Below are 6,876 nucleotides of genomic sequence, written 5' to 3'. Positions count from 1 at the left end.
AAGTTAACATCAAGTTAATCTGATCCTTCCGAGATATTTCAAAATAATTAAAATCATTTCCTAAATTACCCTGAGACCCTTTATTCATTGAACGATGCTAGACTTAGACGCCCAACATTCGTTCACGACTAACACATCTTGTTTTTTCACTAGGGCCTTACTTGACATACAGGGCTATCACTACAACAAAACCAACATTTACCGGCGGTCAAAACCGTTGCTAATAGTAGGTAACACCGCTGTTATAAAATTTACCCGCGGTTTCCTTTCCGCTGGTGTATGTCCCGTCGGTGCATCCTTTACCAGCGGTAAAAACCGTAGCTATTACCACCGCTAGTGTAATTGTCAACTTTAGCAGCGGTTATAATTGCGGGTATATATTGATATATACCAGCGGTTATAACCGTCGCTATTACCACCGCTAGTGTATCTATCCAATTTAGCAGCGGTTATAACCGCTGGTATATATCGATATATACCCGCGGTTATAACCGCTGCTATTAACACCGCTGCTGTAGTATCATAATTAGCAGCGGTTAGGACCGCTGGTAGATCTCAGTGTCTTTAGGGAACCACAGATATATACCAGCGGTTTTAACCGCTGGAATATATCAGTAATTATTACCAGCGGGTATAACCACTGGTATAGATCGAGATATATGCTGGCAGCTTGAGCCGCGGCTGTTATGACTGCTGTATATCTGTGACACTAGAACTTGAGATATATACCAGCGGTCATAACCGCTGGTAAATATGTGAATTTTTAAAAAAAAAAAATACACGCTGAATCTGTGACACATACAGAACCTGCTGTACATAAAACACCATTTTACATATTCAGAACCTGCTGTACATATTCAGAAACGCTGTGATAGAAAAGAAGGGGCAAGTAGCAAGTTTAGAATCTGCTTAAACTCTGGAAATCAATCATACTAGTTACAATGTACTAGCTGGATATTTAAGAATGGAAACATTGAGGGCAAAATTTATACCACAGAAGATGAAAGTGATGCATGCCTGTACCCATACCATATATTCACAAAATATGTTTAAGCGATTCACAAAATACTTACAAATTCTCAGCACAGTTCAAAGGCGCACACTAGAAGAGGATTCAATTGAGGAACTTAGATAGCTCGACAAGAAATCCAATTGGGACTGAGCCTTCGCCCTAGGCAAAACATGGAAATGTGTTATATGATACTTCAGTAAAAATTTGATTCATACAATTTGAATGTTTCATTATTTTTTTAACAAAAGAACAATGATCATTCATGTAATTTCAGCATTCTGTTATTTAAACAAAAATGACATTTTCGACATTGCACAGGAGGTTCAGAAGCTCCTAACATTCCAATCCACCCATTTACATCTGCAAGCAACAGCCTATGTTGGAAATATAAAACGCTCCTATGTCCAACTAAAGTCAACACTTTAGTAATAAAATTATGAAATATTCCCTCGTTGACTGTTTCTGGTAGAATTGGTAATCATTTACAAGAGCATTCTTTCATTATTTGTTAGTATTGGAATACATTGCGAATATATTGGGTGTTGGGTCTCTTTTCTCCTTTGATTGGTTTGAGATCACTTGACCTCTTCCGATGGATATGAGAATATTCACTCTCTTCCACCCGATTAATTAGATTGCAAGTGTCCCCTCATTGGATATAGATTGTTTCTCTTGGGAATATGAGAGAATCAGATGTTAAAGATTGTTATAGATGTAGATTAAAAAAAACAGATTCTCTGAATATGTGTAGATCAACAAACTATCACAGCAGGGGGGGTGTCGGGACATCTCACTTATACAGCTGTCATGTGTGAGGTGGTGGTGATGATAGGACTCCCTATTCAAATATGAGAGTGGGTACTTGTACACAATGACATGGTCAATTAGAGGAAATTGCACTACTGATGACTTGGGATTTGATCTCATGGTCGTACACTATATCAATCCCATGAACAGAGAAGCTTCTAATTTTCTGAATAACACTAGTGTGTGATTCACTAGAAGAGTGATCTCTAAAGGAAGAGAAAGAACACAATGTTTTGTGTACATAAACTATAACAGAAAGAGGAGTCGGGAAATCTCACTTATACACGTGTCGTATGTGAGGTGGTGGTGATGATTCTTGATCATAGGACTCCCTATCCATGAGTGTGGGGACTTGTACACATTGATAGGGTCAATGAGAGGAAATTGCACTACGATGACTTGGGATTTGATCTCATGGTCATAGACTATCAATCTTCTAACCAAAGAAGCTTATGACTTTCTAAATAACAATAGCGTGTAATTGATCGACTCGAAGTGTGATCCCTGAAGGAAGCAAAAGATCACAATGTTAGGCCTTACATTTATGTAGATTTTGAGTTCTATACAAGCTAGCATAAATCTTTTTGTAATGTGAAGGGTTTTTTTTTTCAAAACCCAACTCCTCTTACCCATTGATCAAAATTCTTAACCATTTCCAAATCCCCCGTCAACAGCTTGCATACCCACTGTCACCGAAAGATGGGTTTTGACCCAAAAACCCTTTCAATGGGGTTTCAATGAAGAAGACACTGCTCGTATTAGCATCAAACTCAAACCTTTCCTTGATATTTTCAATGCAAGTGAATAGCAAAATGTTCTCATAAACAACAGCCATAAGCAAGTGTATAATGACTGATCAGTTGTTCAAAAACTCAACTAAAATATGCATAAGCTAGTATTAAAGAAAGGGTACCTTTTCATCCAATCCGTGAATAAAGCCTTCTGTAGCACTCTAGACTCTACCGAAAGGCAGTAGAAAATCTACATTTCCCCACCCTGCCTACACAGTGTAAGTATGTTAAGAAGCAAGAGAAATCTAAGAACACTCAACATAAACACAACAAACACATGAAGGCATACTAAAATATATGCCAAATTCCCAAATTTACACATGCTAGAGACATGAATTTCAGGGAAAGTGAGCAAATGCTAATATTACTAAAAACTATCTATCTCAGCATTTCTATATCAAATGCTAATGCTGCTAATATTACTAAAAACTATCTATCTCAGCATTTCTATATTAAATGCTAATGCTAATAGATGGGAACTACCTTTCTCATTGTAGATCTCGTGTTTGTAGGGAAAGTGAGCAACAACTTCTCAACTCTCGACTCATGACCCATCCACAACTTGATAACTTCTTATTTACACTGAATTCCTAAAGAAAACTAAAAGTAAAAGTTACATCATCAAGGAAAGTAAAGAAAAATTACATCAGAATGGAAAGTAAAGAATAAACAATGCTGAATGCAATTCCTATCCCTTTGCTATCTGATCAGTTGTTCATATCAACCTCCTTATTTATGCACACATAAGATATAAAAATCATTAAGCAAAAATAATATGAATGTGGATTGAATCATAAAGTCTTGATCAACATCATTCTTGGTAAGGGGTAACACTCCCTGGTCGATTCTTTATTTCTGGCGAGAAATTGATTACTAATTTAGGCTTGTACAACCTCCCACCATTACAAAGAAGCTAATCAAGCAGCAGACTCTATAGCAAATTTCGCTTGTAAAAATAGACATAACAAAATGTCTACTTCATGAAAGGAGTTACCTATAGAGACTAAGGGTGTAGTTTGTTGTGATACATTGGGAATTACGAGCTATAGAGGCAATCTTTAGTTCATTATTTATCTTTGGGTTTGGAGGTTGGGTGGCGTGTCCCTCTCTTAGAACTTTTTTTTGTCATATTAATAAAATTTAAGGTGCCATCCACATTTCTGGATAAATCCCCGGTTAAAAAAAAGTGGATGCTGACAATTATGATTTGAATAAATTCTTGAATGGATTACCTAATTTTCATACCATTTATGGGTTATTTCTCCAGTCTCAGGAACTTCCTAATGGCTCTGTTCTCAATGGGTATAACAAGTCAGGGTTTATTTTACCCTTAAATAGTCTTGCTATTCTCCGTTCAGGTCGACCTTTGTTCTTGGATAAAATATACCTAGAACAAACTTGGTGAACAGCGGCATGATAATTTCAAGATAAAAATTATCCAAGCAGGATAACCTAACCCATGGACAGCTTATGCAAGTATCCCCGTGGAGAACAGCCCCAATAAGATTATGTGGCTACACTAGTCTGTTGGCTTTTCGGATTAAATGTTACTTAACTTGCCAAGGTAACATTCAGGCACAAATTCAAAATCTATATATGAGTACCTGTTTTATCACCCTAATCAAATCACAACAGCTGTATCTCACTGTAAAAAAATTTAAGTTAATACAACAGTATGTGTATCCTTTGGGTTAAGTGGCCTTAAGTTGCACTGCTTGTTGAATTCTGTAACAACTTTGTTTTCATTTATCAGATAGCATTATGAAGTCCAGCAACTTGTAACTTGTATTGTACTTTCTAGCATATTTAGTTGACTGTGAGCATGTTTAGTCCAGCAACTTGTAACTTGTATTGTACCTTCATCTGAGTTCGATTCACTTATCATCCTTCGGTATCGCTGCAATCTCTTCCGGGATTGCATCAGGATCTCATTATAAATTAAAGGTCCCTATAAATAAAAATTCAAATGTAGAGGTGCAAGTCACTTTTTTCATATGTAATCAAACAATTTTTTCTGTTCCAAATTTTTCCAAAAAAGTTTTCATTTTTCATAACTTTTCATTTTTCATATCTGTAGTTGTGACTGTATATCTATCAGAGTTGGACAAGCAAAACTTGCTCACATCCACTAATGTCTTTAGCAAAACTTTACTCAATTGAAGTCAAGTTAACTTTATCCACATCAACCACCAGATAATACAATCAGATTTTTAATGAATGATTTCATACATCTCAGTGCTCTCCTGCATCAACAGAAAGTGTATGGGACTGCTCTAAAAACCATGCGCATATGAGAAAAATTATTCAACTTGGTGTAAACATGAATATGTGGACATCAAATATCTAATAGTAAGATTGGAATAATTCTTTTATGCTAATCTTCCCTAATTAATGACATTCAGAGACTTTCAATCACAATGAGAGATCAAAAGGGACATAGAGCTCTAAGACCATGTTTGATTTTTTCCATCTCTATATGGAAACCAACCAAGGTGTTGGCAATGTCTATAACACAGTGGCTGAATTTCAATTTGTTCATAATGCTTTTACTCTATTCAGTGAAAAAATCATCATCATCCTATCTAGATAGAATGTGATTCATCCTTTATGGTGAATCCTATTGGGAAAAAGTATAAAATCCATATAACTACCAGTGCCATCATCAACAGAAATAAAGCCCGCAAATATCACACATCCATGAGGAAGGAAATCTCATTGTGGACTGATTTAATAACAAAGAAGTTATAAATATCTAAAACTTTCGCCTCCAGATATTTTGCAGTTTAATTGATGAAGATGCAATTGGATTTTAGACTGGATGCCTCTGCTTTAGATTTTCTCTGTTTTTTCTTCTCTTGGGGCAGAAGTTAAACTGCACCACAAAGGACCTCAATAGTTTCGGGTCGACTTGGACAAGTTTTAAATAATGACAAATGCAAACCTTACATAAGAGAACTAGATTTGTATCATCCAACAACCTGAATTTTATTCAACAATGTTCGAAAGCTTAAAGTGGTTACAAGTTTCCTAAATGCGGAGAAGGCCTGAGAGTTCATCCACGGTGACGAGTTTATGGCGTATCTAGACCGACATGACAAACAAGTCATAGACAGGTCCAAGGCTGGTGAGAAGGGAGATAACAAGATATCAGGATCAGAGAAATGTTCATTGGAGACGACTAAGGTGTCAGAATGTGGTAAAATGTAGTTAACATAAGCCTAACCTACAAGAAATTGTTATTCCCAGAGGACTAACAGACAGAATGTGGTTAAATGTAATTAAATCAGTTTGAATACCTTGAGATACATATACAGAAATAAATGAAACACTGCTATGAAACACTGCTATAGGTACATGATTAGAAAAGGCAACTATTATAAATAGAGATCTAAGCAAAGGAGGAAACTATCTATCTATTGATACACAGACAAACAGTAAATTAGGGAATAAAGAAATTCCTGTGCTACCCTCAATAGGGAGCAAACCCAATAAACAAAGTTAAGGAACAAAGAGGAATAAGTTGTGCCTCATCTGAACAAAGTAAAGCTAGTAGAATTGAGTTGTTCGTGGGGTTTGTCAATATCAATTTCGACTTAAGGTTTGTCAAATCTAAGGTATAAACAGTAAAGAGAAGACAAACACTTAAATTATACATCGTTAAAAGATTTTGCTGGTCATAAAATGATATTAAGCAGGCAACAACACTTGAAAAGTTCTCAAGAAACATTGACATATCAGAGTTGAGTTTCTCCTAGTCTAATCCATGTTTTACAAAGAGTGGCTAAAATATTTATGCTAAATTGAGGTTTTCTCATATCACCTTGTAGTTTAAGAATTTAGGCAGAGGACCTGCCAGGCAACAAGATCAATAGCAAGAAAAGAACAATTAGCAGACTACCCTGTTATCGATATTGAAAATATCTGAATCTTCAAAACAAATGCGATTTAGGATTTAAAACAAATAGGAAACAGACTATGACATCAACCCTTCTCGAACTTCTAAACTGAAATCACTGTACATTACAAGAGGTGTAAGAACTGGAAGAATAAAGAGTTCCACAACAATCTGCAACAACTAAAGTTCCTAATCCAGACATATATAAATCATTTTCCAAATGAAACAACCCACTAAACTGTAATACTTTTGGGACCCAGCATCATTCATAATCTCCTTGGTGTCCTTGGCAAGGATCTCAGTTGCAACTCACAGAGATGCTAGGTTGCTGAAAGGGCTCAAGGGCATACCGATAACACCTCTGTACGTAT

This window comes from Tasmannia lanceolata, unplaced genomic scaffold (assembly GCF_043159265.1).
Source record: "Tasmannia lanceolata isolate RefF3 unplaced genomic scaffold, GAP_Taslan_0.1 ptg000019l, whole genome shotgun sequence".
Lineage (NCBI taxonomy): Eukaryota > Viridiplantae > Streptophyta > Magnoliopsida > Canellales > Winteraceae > Tasmannia > Tasmannia lanceolata.
The sequence above is the reverse complement of the archived record's forward strand: the minus strand, read 5'-3'. Positions refer to the sequence as shown.